The following is a 16,081-nucleotide window of genomic DNA, read 5'->3' on the forward strand; positions in this document are numbered from 1 at the left end:
TCTAGGTGGCTCTGGTTAAAAAGGGCAGATCCTACAGCTAACATCACTGATGACGGTACCTTAGCTTTGCATCAGAAGATGTATTTTACAAAAAACAATAACCAAATATGCATTTTTAAAGAAATGGCAAGGAAGCAGAAAAGCTACATAATATTGGAACTATTACTGTTTATGTGTCACAAAATGTAGTCGTGTCTAAAGGTCAGTCATGTCTGATGAAGTAATATTTTTTTTACAGTAAATCTAATAAGCACTCTTTGGGCTCATATATATTTAAAAATAACAAAATTAGGCAATAACATGCCATAAAACAATGTTGATAAATAGAGAAAATAATGGTATGTTTATCACTGAATTTAATTAAAATATGTTGAGAAGGTCAGGTAACCAAGAGCAAGAGGTTGCCTGGCAAGACCATTCCCTTAGAGAACACAAGTCTGTTCTTTGCGTTCTTGGAATTGAGAAAGAGCCAAAATCTGGACTGCAGGACTCCAGGACCAACATTGCCTAACCCTGCACTAGTAAATATCCTGTGTCCTCCCCCCCCCACCTCGCCATTCTTCTCACGGCATCCAAGGCCATTTAAGTTTTTTTTAAGCTTTTTTACAAGAAAGTGAGGTAGACTGGAGCTGGAAGAAGGGAGGTTTCATAACCCTTTTCAGGCTATTGAATTTATATTGTATATGAAATGTATACATTTTCATTTATACTTTGGAATACTATTAATTAACATATTCGCAAATATCAATACTTTAAAATAATAGTATGTAGTACTTTCATCAGTCAGTATAATCAGTATGAAGTGATGATGTTCTACTTCATGAAAATACATTGAAAAACATTTCACATTTTCAAGCTACAGCCTTCAAACTTTGAACAAATCTGCAAACTGGCATGCAATTTGTTGCTAGATTTTTTTTAAGGGATCGGACTTATGGTTCTCCTGAACCAGTTGATCAAACGTCCCAAAAAATACAATAGACTTACATTCATAAAATGTTTAGGCTGAATGTTTGTTAGATTCCATCAACCTCTCTCGCTCATTCTCTTGCTCTCTCTCTCTCTCTCTCTCTCTCTCTCTCTCTCTCTCTCTCTCACACACACACACACACACACACACACACACACACACACACACACACACACACACACACACACACACACACACACACACACACACACACACATAAACAAACATGCGCATACACACACAACAAATATAAAAAAATTCTACATTTTAAGTGGACTTTCCATAGACTTTTATACTGCACAAAATGTATTCTATCCCCCAGCCCTCTCCATACCCATCAACCTAACCCTCACACAAACCTTTCTGCATTTCTTCAAACTTTATACTGTTTTTGAACTTTTAGACTAGGCTTTCTTACAGTTTTTCTGAATTGCTAAAACACTAAACCCCAATCTCTGAACCAAATTCATAGTGGCCTAAACCCATTTGTCAAATCATGCACTCTTTTTGCAAAACCCTAAACACAAACTTCTCACTAAAACACACATTTCACGCTGCAATGCACTTGTTTTATAAATACTAAACACAGGCAGGCAAAAGTTGAACACAACTACAACACTGTTATCATCGAGTAAACACAACAACTCAAAATTCTACACACTTTTATCTAATGGTATTTTTTACCAATTGTTTGGACTGGAAACAGTCTGAGAGGCAGATGAAGAGTATGAGGAAGAAAAGGACACCAGAGACAATGCAATTGGCAAAATTTGCAGTTGGATTGCTGGCTTTTTACAAAATACAAGTGCTGCTTACAGTAATATTGAAAACTTACTATTACTTGCAGTACTTACAGTAAACTATTCACTATATTCACTGAACTAAACTTGTGATTACAGTAATAGAGATTTTCAACAGTATTTGGCAAGTGTGTTGTTATGTACAGTAAACATGTATTTTTCTGTAAGCAGATCTCCTGGATGTTGTGTTTTCCATTTTTTAAGGTAGTGTCTAATGGATGCTTGTAGTGTTTTATATTATAGACTTATGTGTGTATGATTTGAAAGCTTAGTTTGATTTTGAGTACAAGTGAAATGGTTTTGAAGGAATTGTTTGATTTTGATGGAAGAGTCAGGGGTTCTGTGAATTTTGTTTAAAATTGGGATTTGTGTTTAAGGTTTTGAGAAAATGAGTGATGGTTTCAAAAAATGTGTTTTAGCAATTCAGAAAAACTGTAAGCCAACATTATGTTTGTTACCAAACTTTTACCTTATCTAGTTGGTATTAGTCAGGGCTGTTACCACATTAGACATTGTGGGGGACATGCCCCCTCCCAATAATCAGAAATGCCCATTGTTTAAGTTGTGGTTACGGCCTTTTATATTAGTGTTAGTCATACTTCTAACGTCATCAGCAGGGTTTTTATGAACTGTAAAGTTGAAAAGTAAAACAGAAAAGATAAGTGAATGTGATTTACTTATTTTGTTTTTATGCACACTTGTGTAAAAAGGAAAAAGCATAATTTATGTTAATTGTGTACCCATTAATCCTTAAATCGCTCAACAACAGCAGGTGGCATGTTAATGAATCACTAAGTACTAAAGCTGCTGACACATAAGGCAAATCTTCTGTTGTAGACAACTTAATGCTGTTGTCTGGTTATGTCATCATGTGCACAACAAAGCACCTGACATTGGATGTGCTTGATGTTTTGGGTACACCAGTGCTTGAAAATATTCTACAATACAAAAAACAAATATATATTAAAATACACTGTAAGCAAATGTTGCTGTCTGAAGAATGTAAGTATAATTAAATTGACTGTACAAATCATTTAAACTTTTAACTATTTAAAATCTCGACTAGAGAAGAGTTTCTTAAATGTTGAAATTGCTTAACTTGTTAGATAATAATTAATTACACAAAAAATAAATTGCCATGGCATATTGATCACATAATTTTTACATTGTACTTGTGTTTTGAAAAATTAATATTTGTGTTGTTTATTATTAGTCTATAGCTGTGTACCACCCGTGTTTAATAATAATGTTCCTTCAATATACAACATTGTTGTATCAAGGAAATGCCTTTAGGAAATAAACCATTATTAAAGTTGGATTGATTACCATTTGTATATCAACAGTTTATAATTAATTATCATGGTTAAAATGACCATTATTGTAGCAAAACTGTGGTTTTTGTGGTTTAACTACACATTACATGAAACAGTTAACTAACTATGGTTAATCTCAGCTCAGACTTCCCAACAGATTAAGTGAATAAAACCATCTGACCTTACAAAATAATCATCACAAATTCCCAATAACAAAACACATAGGCCTATGCAAACACACACAAAACCTTTTCAATATATGCCTCGTACACACATAGTTTTGGCCTGTCAAGTAGCTAAATGTTACATAAGAATAAAAACACAAACGTTAAATAACCATAACCCATTTACACCTGTCTAGTCTAGAGGTTTAGAAATAAATTCTATTCGATTAATGCACAGGTTTTCAAAATTGTTGCGCTCTGCCGTAACAGCACATTGTCTCTTTACGTCTTTGAAAACAAATCAACTTACCCAACTAGTCAGCCAAGCTCCCATCATGCGCAATCAAATGACAAAACTCCTACAAAGACGTATATGCTGATCGCTACTTAAACTCTTAAATTCTGTGAAGGGTCAAACTTGTTCCTAAACAGAATACAAAACACAAAAGATTCTTCATAAAATAACATTCATAAAAATCTCTGTATGTGTCATTATCCTGCCCTGTTTAGATTTATTGGCTTAATTCTATTTCCCCTTCTGATCTGTCCGGAGCACACATGGTCATGTGATCCAACATGAAATGCGCTTAGCTGTTGAATGTTAATCAGGCTTCGGTGCCAGCAATTATTTTGCCAGAGTCATGTTTTTGAAATAACCATTAAAACAAAGTGGAACAGATTAATTTAAAATAATTGCTATGCTTAGCAAATGTAAACTAGCATTAAATATTTGTTATTTGTTGAGCCAAAATAATAATTATTTCATGTGTGCAATTTGGTATCAAAATAAATTATAAAAATAAACAAACAGGGAAAATTGGTTAAGATGCCCAGCTGTATTTAAGCGGCAATATATATGGTTAATAATTACTTAATCTTGTCTGCTTATTAAAGGAACACGCAACTTTTTGGGACTTTGTAATTTGTAATCGGGGGTATTGTAAAACACCAATATTTCCTGTAGCTAAAGCTTTTATTTTCGTACATGAATGTTTTTGGAAATGTGGGAAAAATGCCTTAAGACATACCCTCCCCAGATACTGAAAATGCTTGTGTGCTAGTTAACTTAGCCCAGGCCATTAGTATTTAAATTTGAAAATTATAAAACCTTGTTACGAACCCCTGCTCTTTATTTTTGTGTAGTTTGTGTTTTTCTTTCTCCCTGTAGTGGTTGTCCATTTGGAAGGGGGCGGACACCAATTATCTATGACGCCTGAGGTATGACTATTTATGAGCTGTTGTGGACCCCTTACAGAGGATAGCTACCCATTTGTTTGAAAACCTTTCTTATGTTGGTTTCGTAATATTTCATAATATTTCTTTTGGTATCAAACATTTGAGTTTGAATTTGTCTAGTTAAACTAGCTCAGAGAAAGTGTGGGTAAGTGAGCTGAACCGGAAGACTTGTTCCTGTGTTTGTCATTTTCTTTCTCGGAAGTAAGGAAAGTTTTAACTCGGGAGATCTTGTAGTTTAGACTAGCTAGCTCACTGTCCTGGCCTTGTAAGTATTTAGTTTTGACTTCAGTGACATTATATTTTCCATTAGTTTGTTTCGGTTACATTTTTATTGTTTTGGAAAAAAGATTGATTGATTATCTTTTGCTTCGTAATAGTGATTTGTTTTCTGTTTTTGACTAGCTTAATATGTTGGAACCTCAATTGGGTGATAACAAACTTGATGAGTACGTTGAGCCCTGACCCCTTTATCAAAGAGTAAAAAGAGTATATCAAATTGCCAATTATTTAATGATTGGATAGATTATATTGATCAGCCAAGAGGAATACCAAATGGTATCTGAATTCCAAATCTGGATTTGAATTCACACTGGTTTGGATAACACCCAACCAAAAAATCTGAATGAATTAATAATCTCTATTACAATTAGAATCAATTTATTAACTATAGTGATGATAAAATGAAGCTGATAGGGCATGTAACACTTAATGCTGGTACTGATTTGAAAATTGATAACTGGTTTGCTTTTGTTCCTGGGGAGCTTGGGTAACCAAAACTGCTATTTCATGTGCCCTTGCTCTTGTTGTTTTTTTCTTTTTGTCTTCTGTTGTGTTCTACCTATCCTCAGGTCCGTGGTGGACAAAGCTGCTGCAAAGATGAAGGTGCAAACAGAACTAAGTCTGTGCCAAAGTACCGAAGGCCTAATGCTAAAACATACAAACTGCACCATTAGCTGACACTACAGTGACTACACCACCGCCCGACTATGCTTATGAAACTATGAATTAAAAAGTCACAACACTTTGTTTTTACTTTACACTCTTTTTGTGATGTTTTTTGGTAAGTGAGGGAGCTAGATTGTAATTGTATTTCTTTTATTGTTTTTCAGTATTAGTTACAAATCCTGAGTAGGCAGGAAGTAAAATAAATTTTGTTTTTATCTTTGTTTTCATCTTTAATTTCCCCTCTTGTGTGTTGACTGTAGGTCCTGGTGTCTTTTTCAGATATAAAATCCAGGAGACAAATTGTCTAGCTCAGCCGCACAACTGGGGAAAATGTAAAGATGTGAAATATACCATATAATACACATAGACACATATTATAAACACAGATATGAGAGCACAACTTCACACCAACAACTACACTAAAGAGCGTCTCAGATAGCGCCCCTGGTGACCGGAAAAGCCAGGGGTTCCTCTGAGAACAAAGAGTTTCTAGGTTCCATCTCCACGTAGCCACTGGAATCATACTTGTTGCACCAAAACCACACACAAAGCACCATTATATTTGTAAAGAAGATTATCTAGATACTTTGACTACTGATATATTATACTACTGAAATGTTACTGCTGTATTACACTATTGTAGTATTTCTTTACCTGCACTGAGGCATTTTTAGTTGATTTTTATGTACTACTGATCATATTTACTGACTTATTTTGATTGATATACTTTCTTTCTGCACTATTTTTAGTAATGATAAGTTTTACACCTTTTAAAGTTACTGAATTTGATTTCATATGTGTCTTTCTTTTTCTTAATTACAAATAATGAGATATTAATGGTTTTTGAACATTTTCATATTTGGGTTTCTTTAGTATGTACAGGGTCCAAGAATCTTTTTTTCCTTCCTTTAAGCTAATATACTCACTTAAACAAACAAGAATGGTGCCATTTTGGGAAGGTTTTTGGTTCTTGTTCCCTTAAGGGAGTGAGTGCTGCATCTTAACTGTGTCTGTGTTAGGATCTGCATGGAAACTTTTATCCATGAAAGCTCTTAGCTAGAATAACATCATGTGCGACAACGTTCTGCTGCAGCACTCTCATTATGTGATGGTTTTCTTAAAAGTACCCCCTCATGTTTGATGGACTCAGGAGTCCATGATGGGGGAATATATAGTAGTTTCTGTTGGGTATATTACTGATCAAATACTGTATTAATATTATACTAAGCCTAAGGCCTATTGTTTCTACACAAGGCTATAAGACACCCAGTTAAACTTTCGTTTTCTCAGTTAACTTTTGTTTCATAATTAAAAGAGCCCAGGTGCGATCCTGTGACCAGAGGCGATTCTAGGGTTAGAGCTTTAGGGGTGCTGAGCACCCAATGAGCTCTGCTGCCACCACCCGCTCTTTTTTCCTACAGAAACCAATAATATGTCTATTGTTAAATAGCTATCATTTTAACATTGGTTCTACTAACTCCAAAATAAATATTTTTTTGGAGACCTTTCAGGCATGAAAATGGGTCAGGGGTGAAAAAGATGAGAAGAATATTACCCCTCTAGGGTCCGGGAGCATGCTCCCCCTTAGAATTTTTTTTAAAATAACATATTTTAAAGCATCAATCTGATGAGTTTTCAGATGCATTTTTTTTGCCAACCTTTTTATTTTTAATTAATGGTGAGCTAGCACATTTTTGCCATTAATGCCATATTAAAGTCTCAGGACAAAAGGTGGGCTACACCAGCAGTGTGGGTATGGTTTTATGTGAATATACAGTGTATCGTTTTAAGCCTTTATCAAAATGTCAAATCTCCTAATTTATAACTTTTATGCCTACAACATATGGTAGGTTTATTAATAGTTTGTTAATTTGCAGCTTTTCTTTTAACAGTCCTTTAATTGAACCATTACCTTTACTATATGTCTAAAACAAAACACTTGTGACTCCTGCACTAAGGGTTAAAAACGTTATCCCCTTCATATTAGTCTACATGTGACAAACAAAAAAATATTTATTGTCTAGTTTGTTAGTCAGACAGTTAGTGATTTCACACATAACTTACCGGTAGCCTACTGGTGGTATACAGTGATATGTAGTTTGTTTTCACTCTGTTCCAAACGCCATGTTTTTATGACGACTGACCAGAAAAGACGCACGTGATGTCATGTTTACATGACTCCCGATTGTTAAAATGAGTCTCAAATTAACGATAAATCATACAATAAACTTTAACAACGGAGACACACGTATGCAACATTCCCACTGAGACGCACAAAACTGCATGCGTCTTGCGGAAGAACATTGTAACCGGCGCTACTTCTCTCCGTTTAAGTCTATGGACGAGTCACCCAGGTACTTTGCTACTCCGCAGCGCACGGGTACCCGCCGGACTAAAATAATCCGAAAATAAATACTTATTATACGTGTACCATGGTGATTCATTATAAGACAAAAACATGGCTTGAAAGATTGATTCGTGATGTACTCGCTCATTATAAACATAACGTAAACATTTTGTAAGATTTGAACAAAAAAGTTGCATCACAACACTTTTAACTGATTCTCACTCTGCGTGTGTTTCGCGCTGAATGACGGACGGGGCGATGCAGGTACAGAGAAGTAGAAGAGGATGACACCATTTGCTAAGGGGGGAGGTTTTCATTTTCTACCTTATTATACATTTTAAACCACAAACTGCGGAGTATGTTTTGGACATTATTTAACCTGGTCAAAGACGAACGAACATTTTAGAATAATAAAATTTCTTGCCCCAAGTAAAAAGGGGCTAGCCTCGCCAATGATATATCATTTTAGATATGGGGAAGGATTCAGCTGCACTTTTGCTACATCAAACAAATAAATTAATTGTTGCTGACCGAGACCAATTAAAAGAGTATACGTCATCTCAGATAAGAAGTGGTTGATCTTACTGTATAAAAATGGAGTCAGAGCACCTCTTTGAGGGGTGTGGATTGTCTCACTTTGTTGGCTCGAGCAAATAAAGTAATTTTTGTTTGGCACCTGGAACCTTTGTCTCCTGAGTATTTTTTCTTATGAAGATTCAAGCTAAGACTTTTTGCCACTACAGCGTCGGCCGGAAGGCGCTTGGCATTCATTTTCTGAGGTCTCAATCATCGGCAAACCTTAAGCAAAATGCCTCTCAGGGGTGGTTTCCCGCACAGGGATTAGTTTAAGACCGGACTAGGCCTCAGTTTAATTGGGAAATACAACTAGTTTGAACAATCATGCCTTATTAAAAACATTACTTGTGTGCATTTCACGGCAAAGCAAAGGGCAATGGTGTCAGTGAAAGTTCTTTTCAGTTTGGACAGCTCTTACATTTATTTTAGTCGAGGACAAGTCTAATCCCTGTCCGGGAAACCGCCCCTCAAAATCCAATACGTCCTCGAGGCCGACCCAAACGCCAAACACTCGCAGACGGCAGGACACAAACCTGCACTAATCGCCCGAACAGGGACTTGAACCCTGGACCCTCAGATTAAAAGTCTGATGCTCTACCGACTGAGCTATCCAGGCCCACGCTTCAATACCAGGGCATCACCTCTCATGCCTCCTACGGTCTGATAATGTTGGCAGACAAAGATTGGGATTTCTTTATCATGACCTGTTCATTACTCATTGGTCTGTGGACAGAGTAAATGTTACTAGAATGCCAGAATGAGCCGGCACCTGCTTCAGTCTTCTAACAGAGTACGTAAGAGCTCTTTAAGGGGAGAAGTCTTGCTTCAGCTTGAGACAGTCTTCTCTTGAGGAAAAGGCAGTCGTCCTCCAAAACGTCACCAGAGAGGCAGCGCTACTAAGCTGAAGGAAGTGTAGGTGTGTCTGCGTAACATGATAAACTGACTATTGAGGTGCACGAGATAAAGCACGTGTGACAAAAACGTGACCCTGCCTGTGAAAAGCCAGCTAAATCATTTTTATGATTTTCTCTTTTCTCCGCAAAATCATCACATATGACGTAGAGAACACTCTGTAAAAACATAACCTTGATATCTTTAACGTTGACTTCCAAATTAAAGATTGAAATGAATGTAACACCAACAATTGGGAACTTTGATTCCCCTAATCTCACTACTAACAACACTAGCAGACATCTTTCATTTACAACAACCTTGTAAGTCTCTTAAGAGACTGGCAAAAATTGCCAAAGCTGACTGTATTTCAAGTCATCCTGGCGGGGCATTGGGTAAAGTTTTCAACCAGCAAAGATCACGCCTCGGATAAACCTCATAGGCTACGATATTGCCTCTGCGAAAGAATGACTGCAAAGGTCACGACCTTTCCTGTGCACATACCTGGACGCTGGACGACATGGTGGGAATCAAGCTTTAAACTGAGATTAGACTTCAGATGCTGCTTTTAGAGCATGTTGTTTGTTTTTGACGAAAGTATATTGAGGAAAGGGTAAACGTTGCAGATGGAAAATAGGCAAGTGGGAATTGTTGACTTGAACCCTTAGAATACAATCGGTTCCGGCTTGAAGAGATCATTTCATTATTTAAAGATAACAGGATTGATTAAGAGAATCTAGGTTCTTTTTATGTGGGGACAAACTCTTGTCCACACTCCAACACAGAAGGTGGCGATAATGCACCTTAAAGTTGGTGCTACTTGCCATTAAACGACGAAGAAGAAGAAGAAGAAGGTATGGCTTTGCTGTATGTTTTGCCTTTTCGACAGGTAAGAGATCTTCACCAGAGGTTTACTCATTATTCGCTGTCTATTAGGAAAAGCATGAGTGCAAAACATTTTTAAATGAATTAAGGACAACAAGCCGGGGCAGGGAATTATGGTAATTGTGAAAACAAAAGGGTGGGGCCTTAATCCTTAACATCTTAGAACATGGCTCAGGTTAGGATCAACTCGATTAGCCACAATGCACATCCTTTCTAAACAAAAACCTGTTCCAGCTCTTTTTTGGTTTCATGTTGTGCGAGCTGTTTATGGACAATATGACAACGGAAGCTGCATCACTTGACAACAGGGCTGCTTGTTGAACACACACAGGAGAAACTACGACAGGCTGCTTAGTTTTCCATCCGCAAATCCAATGGTAACAACTTGAGCAGCAGAAATACAGCACTTCGTGAGCTGGAACGACCAACAAGCGAAGCTCTGAAGCCAGGGAGCAGACACACGTAGTCGGCAGGGTTTGAACCTGCGCGGGGAGACCCCAATGGATTTCAAGTCCATCGCCTTAACCACTCGGCCACGACTACAACGAGTCAGCCTTGCAAACCCTCTGGGCTTGTTGTGTGCTGAAAAGAACTTGTCGGTCAGTTAGGTACAAAAGGGTCAGCGTTGGGATGATCCACCCACATCCCTGGGTGGACTGCCGTGACCCGGATTCGAACCGGGGTTGCTGCGGCCACAACGCAGAGTACTAACCACTATACGATCACGGCGTGCCACCAGGCTCCAGCATGGCTGTGCCTCCAGGTTTGCCTGAGTGCGTCGGCCGGAAGGTGCTTGGCATTCATTTTCTGAGGTCTCAATCAATTTTTTGTTTACTTTCATCTGCAAACCTTAAGCAAAATGTCTCTCAGGGGTGGTTTCCCGCACAGGGATTAGTTTAAGACAGGACTAGGCCTCAGTTTAATTAAGCAATACAACTAGTTTTAACAATCATGCCTTATTAAAAACATTACTTGTGTGCATTTCACGGCAAAGCAAAGGGCAATGGTGTCAGTGAAAGTTCTTTTCAGTTTGGACAGCTCTTACATTTATTTTAGTCGAGGACAAGTCTAATCCCTGTCCGAGAAACCGCCCTTCAAAATCCAATACGTCCTCGAGGCCGACCCAAACGCCAAGGGGAGACGATCGCAGACGGCAGGACACAAACATGCACTCATCGCCCGAACAGGGACTTGAACCCTGGACCCTCAGATTAAAAGTCTGATGCTCTACCGACTGAGCTATCCGGGCTAGGCTCAGTACCAGGGCATCACCTCTCATGCCTCCTACGGTCTGATAATGTTGGCAGACAAGGATTGGGATTTCTTTATCATGACCTGTTCATTACTCATTGGTCTGTGGACAGAGTAAATGTTACTAGAAGGCCAGAATGAGCCGGCACCTGCTTCAGTCTTCTAACAGAGTACGTAAGAGCTCTTTAAGGGGAGAAGTCTTGCTTCAGCTTGAGACAGTCTTCTCTTGAGGAAAAAGCAGCCGTTCTCCAAAACGTCACCAGAGAGGCAGCGTTACTAAGCTGAAGGAAGTGTAGGTGTGTCTGCGTAACATGATGAACTGACTATTGAGGTGCACGAGATAAAGCACGTGTGACAAAAACGTGACCCTGCCTGTGAAAAGCCAGCTAAATCATTTTTATGATTTGCTCTTTTCTCCGCAAAATCATCACATATGACGTAGAGAACACTCTGTAAAAACATAACCTTAATATCTTTAACGTTGACTTCCACATTAAAGATTGAAATGAATGTGACACCAACGATTGGGATGGAACTTTGATTCCCCTAATCTCACTACTAACAACACTAGCAGACATCTTTCATTTACAACGACCTTGTAAGTCTCTTAAGAGGCTGGCAAAAATTGCTAAAGCTGACTGTATTTCAAGTCATCCTGGCGGGGTATTGGGTAAAGTTTTCAACCAGCAAAGATCACGCTTCGGATAACCCCCATAGGCTACGATATTGCCTCTGCGAAAGAATGACGGCAAAGGTCACGACCTTTCATGTGCACATACCTGGACGCTGGACGACATGGTGGTAATCAAGCTTTAAACTGAGATTAGACTTCAGATGCTGCTTTTAGAGCATGTTGTTTGTTTTTGAGGAAAGTATATTGAGGAAAGGGTAAACATTGCAGATGGAAAATAGGCAAGTGGGAATTGTTGACTTGAACCCTTAGAATACAATCGGTTACGGCTTGAAGAGATCATTTCATTATTTAAAGATAACAGGATTGATTAAGAGAATCTAGGTTCTTTTTATGTGGGGACAAACTCTTGTCCACACTCCAACACAGAAGGTGGCGATAATGCACCTTAAAGTTGGTGCTACTTGCCATTAAACGAAGAAGAAGAAGAAGGTGGTATGGCTTTGCTGTATGTTTTGCCTTTTCGACAGGTAAGAGATCTTCACCAGAGGTTTACTCATTATTCGCTGTCTATTAGGAAAAGCATGAGTGCAAAACATTTTTAAATGAATTAAGGACAACAAGCCAGGGCAGGGAATTATGGTAATTGTGAAAACAAAAGGGTGGGGCCTTAATCCTTAACATCCTAGAACATGGCTCAGGTTAGGATCAACTCGATTAGCCACAATGCACATCCTTTCTAAACAAAAACCTGTTCCAGCTCTTTTTTGGTTTCATGTTGTGCGAGCTGTTTATGGACAATATGACAACGGATGCTGCATCACTTGACAACAGGGCTGCTTGTTGAACACACACAGGAGAAACTACGACAGGCTGCTTAGTTTTCCATCCGCAAATCCAATGGTAACAACTTGAGCAGCAGAAATACAGCACTTCGTGAGCTGGAACGACCAACAAGCGAAGCTCTGAAGCCAGGGAGCAGACACAACGGCAGGGTTTGAACCTGCGCGGGGAGACCCCAATGGATTTCAAGTCCATCGCCTTAACCACTCGGCCACGACTACAACGAGTCATCCTTGCAAACCCTCTGGGCTTGTTGTGTGCTGAAAAGAACTTGTCGGTCAGTTAGGTACAAAAGGGTCAGCGTTGGGATGATCCACCCACATCACTGGGTGGACTGCCGTGACCCGGATTCGAACCGGGGTTGCTGCGGCCACAACGCAGAGTACTAACCACTATACGATCACGGCGTGCCACCAGGCTCCGGCATGGCTGTGCCTCCAGGTTTGCCTGAGTGCGTCGGCCGGAAGGTGCTTGGCATTCATTTTCTGAGGTCTCAATCAATTTTTTGTTTACTTTCATCTGCAAACCTTAAGCAAAATGTCTCTCAGGGGTGGTTTCCCGCACAGGGATTAGTTTAAGACAGGACTAGGCCTCAGTTTAATTAAGCAATACAACTAGTTTTAACAATCATGCCTTATTAAAAACATTACTTGTGTGCATTTCACGGCAAAGCAAAGGGCAATGGTGTCAGTGAAAGTTCTTTTCAGTTTGGACAGCTCTTACATTTATTTTAGTCGAGGACAAGTCTAATCCCTGTCCGAGAAACCGCCCTTCAAAATCCAATACGTCCTCGAGGCCGACCCAAACGCCAAGGGGAGACGATCGCAGACGGCAGGACACAAACATGCACTCATCGCCCGAACAGGGACTTGAACCCTGGACCCTCAGATTAAAAGTCTGATGCTCTACCGACTGAGCTATCCGGGCTAGGCTCAGCACCAGGGCATCACCTCTCATGCCTCCTACGGTCTGATAATGTTGGCAGACAAGGATTGGGATTTCTTTATCATGACCTGTTCATTACTCATTGGTCTGTGGACAGAGTAAATGTTACTAGAAGGCCAGAATGAGCCGGCACCTGCTTCAGTCTTCTAACAGAGTACGTAAGAGCTCTTTAAGGGGAGAAGTCTTGCTTCAGCTTGAGACAGTCTTCTCTTGAGGAAAAAGCAGCCGTTCTCCAAAACGTCACCAGAGAGGCAGCGTTACTAAGCTGAAGGAAGTGTAGGTGTGTCTGCGTAACATGATGAACTGACTATTGAGGTGCACGAGATAAAGCACGTGTGACAAAAACGTGACCCTGCCTGTGAAAAGCCAGCTAAATCATTTTTATGATTTTCTCTTTTCTCCGCAAAATCATCACATATGACGTAGAGAACACTCTGTAAAAACATAACCTTAATATCTTTAACGTTGACTTCCACATTAAAGATTGAAATGAATGTGACACCAACGATTGGGATGGAACTTTGATTCCCCTAATCTCACTACTAACAACACTAGCAGACATCTTTCATTTACAACGACCTTGTAAGTCTCTTAAGAGACTGGCAAAAATTGCCAAAGCTGACTGTATTTCAAGTCATCCTGGCGGGGTATTGGGTAAAGTTTTCAACCAGCAAAGATCACGCCTCGGATAAACCTCATAGGCTACGATATTGCCTCTGCGAAAGAATGACAGCAAAGGTCATGACCTTTCATGTGCACATACCTGGACGCTGGACGACATGGTGGTAATCAAGCTTTAAACTGAGATTAGACTTCAGATGCTGCTTTTAGAGCATGTTGTTTGTTTTTGAGGAAAGGGTAAACGTTGCAGATGGAAAATAGGCAAGTGGGAATTGTTGACTTGAACCCTTAGAATTCAATCGGTTACGGCTTGAAGAGATCATTTCATTATTTAAAGATAACAGGATTGATTAAGAGAATCTAGGTTCTTTTTATGTGGGGACAAACTCTTGTCCACACTCCAACACAGAAGGTGGCGATAATGCACCTTAAAGTTGGTGCTACTTGCCATTAAACGACGAAGAAGAAGAAGAAGAAGGTGGTATGGCTTTGCTGTATGTTTTGCCTTTTCGACAGGTAAGAGATCTTCACCAGAGGTTTACTCATTATTCGCTGTCTATTAGGAAAAGCATGAGTGCAAAACATTTTTAAATGAATTAAGGACAACAAGCCGGGGCAGGGAATTATGGTAATTGTGAAAACAAAAGGGTGGGGCCTTAATCCTTAACATCTTAGAACATGGCTCAGGTTAGGATCAACTCGATTAGCCACAATGCACATCCTTTCTAAACAAAAACCTGTTCCAGCTCTTTTTTGGTTTCATGTTGTGCGAGCTGTTTATGGACAATATGACAACGGAAGCTGCATCACTTGACAACACGGCTGCTTGTTGAACACACACAGGAGAAACTACGACAGGCTGCTTAGTTTTCCATCCGCAAATCCAATGGTAACAACTTGAGCAGCAGAAATACAGCACTTCGTGAGCTGGAACGACCAACAAGCGAAGCTCTGAAGCCAGGGAGCAGACACACGTAGTCGGCAGGGTTTGAACCTGCGCGGGGAGACCCCAATGGATTTCAAGTCCATCGCCTTAACCACTCGGCCACGACTACAACGAGTCATCCTTGCAAACCCTCTGGGCTTGTTGTGTGCTGAAAAGAACTTGTCGGTCAGTTAGGTACAAAAGGGTCAGCGTTGGGATGATCCACCCACATCCCTGGGTGGACTGCCGTGACCCGGATTCGAACCGGGGTTGCTGCGGCCACAACGCAGAGTACTAACCACTATACGATCACGGCGTGCCACCAGGCTCCGGCATGGCTGTGCCTCCAGGTTTGCCTGAGTGCGTCGGCCGGAAGGTGCTTGGCATTCATTTTCTGAGGTCTCAATCAATTTTTTGTTTACTTTCATCTGCAAACCTTAAGCAAAATGTCTCTCTGGGGTGGTTTCCCGCACAGGGATTAGTTTAAGACAGGACTAGGCCTCAGTTTAATTAAGCAATACAACTAGTTTTAACAATCATGCCTTATTAAAAACATTACTTGTGTGCATTTCACGGCAAAGCAAAGGGCAATGGTGTCAGTGAAAGTTCTTTTCAGTTTGGACAGCTCTTACATTTATTTTAGTCGAGGACAAGTCATCCTCTGTCCGAGAAACCGCCCTTCAAAATCCAATACGTCCTCGAGGCCGACCCAAACGCCAAGGGGAGACGATCGCAGAC

At 39.8% G+C, this 16,081-nt stretch overlaps 12 non-coding genes across 12 annotated transcripts; all 12 read right to left on the reverse strand.

The window, feature by feature from the left end:
* Positions 1-8,894: 8,894 nt before the first annotated feature.
* trnak-uuu (transfer RNA lysine (anticodon UUU)) lies at positions 8,895-8,967 on the reverse strand. The gene has a single exon. It is a non-coding gene; the product is annotated as a tRNA-Lys (tRNA).
* A 603-nt stretch (positions 8,968-9,570) lies between these two features.
* On the reverse strand, positions 9,571-9,711 carry LOC135719534 (U4 spliceosomal RNA). The gene has a single exon (XR_010521168.1). It is a non-coding gene; the product is annotated as a U4 spliceosomal RNA (small nuclear RNA).
* Positions 9,712-10,588: 877 nt separating this feature from the next.
* On the reverse strand, positions 10,589-10,670 carry trnas-uga (transfer RNA serine (anticodon UGA)). Its single transcript has one exon. It is a non-coding gene; the product is annotated as a tRNA-Ser (tRNA).
* A 114-nt stretch (positions 10,671-10,784) lies between these two features.
* Positions 10,785-10,856, reverse strand: trnah-gug (transfer RNA histidin (anticodon GUG)). The gene has a single exon. It is a non-coding gene; the product is annotated as a tRNA-His (tRNA).
* A 447-nt stretch (positions 10,857-11,303) lies between these two features.
* On the reverse strand, positions 11,304-11,376 carry trnak-uuu (transfer RNA lysine (anticodon UUU)). Its single transcript has one exon. It is a non-coding gene; the product is annotated as a tRNA-Lys (tRNA).
* Positions 11,377-11,981: 605 nt separating this feature from the next.
* On the reverse strand, positions 11,982-12,122 carry LOC135719569 (U4 spliceosomal RNA). Its single transcript, XR_010521201.1, has one exon. It is a non-coding gene; the product is annotated as a U4 spliceosomal RNA (small nuclear RNA).
* An 864-nt stretch (positions 12,123-12,986) lies between these two features.
* trnas-uga (transfer RNA serine (anticodon UGA)) lies at positions 12,987-13,073 on the reverse strand. Its single transcript has one exon. It is a non-coding gene; the product is annotated as a tRNA-Ser (tRNA).
* A 114-nt stretch (positions 13,074-13,187) lies between these two features.
* On the reverse strand, positions 13,188-13,259 carry trnah-gug (transfer RNA histidin (anticodon GUG)). Its single transcript has one exon. It is a non-coding gene; the product is annotated as a tRNA-His (tRNA).
* A 447-nt stretch (positions 13,260-13,706) lies between these two features.
* Positions 13,707-13,779, reverse strand: trnak-uuu (transfer RNA lysine (anticodon UUU)). The gene has a single exon. It is a non-coding gene; the product is annotated as a tRNA-Lys (tRNA).
* A 605-nt stretch (positions 13,780-14,384) lies between these two features.
* On the reverse strand, positions 14,385-14,525 carry LOC135719614 (U4 spliceosomal RNA). Its single transcript, XR_010521238.1, has one exon. It is a non-coding gene; the product is annotated as a U4 spliceosomal RNA (small nuclear RNA).
* An 866-nt stretch (positions 14,526-15,391) lies between these two features.
* trnas-uga (transfer RNA serine (anticodon UGA)) lies at positions 15,392-15,473 on the reverse strand. Its single transcript has one exon. It is a non-coding gene; the product is annotated as a tRNA-Ser (tRNA).
* Positions 15,474-15,587: 114 nt separating this feature from the next.
* On the reverse strand, positions 15,588-15,659 carry trnah-gug (transfer RNA histidin (anticodon GUG)). The gene has a single exon. It is a non-coding gene; the product is annotated as a tRNA-His (tRNA).
* Between the last annotated feature and the right edge of the window lie 422 nt (positions 15,660-16,081).

The sequence above is a fragment of the Paramisgurnus dabryanus genome, chromosome 14 (genome assembly GCF_030506205.2).
Source record: "Paramisgurnus dabryanus chromosome 14, PD_genome_1.1, whole genome shotgun sequence".
Taxonomy (NCBI): Eukaryota; Metazoa; Chordata; class Actinopteri; order Cypriniformes; family Cobitidae; genus Paramisgurnus; species Paramisgurnus dabryanus.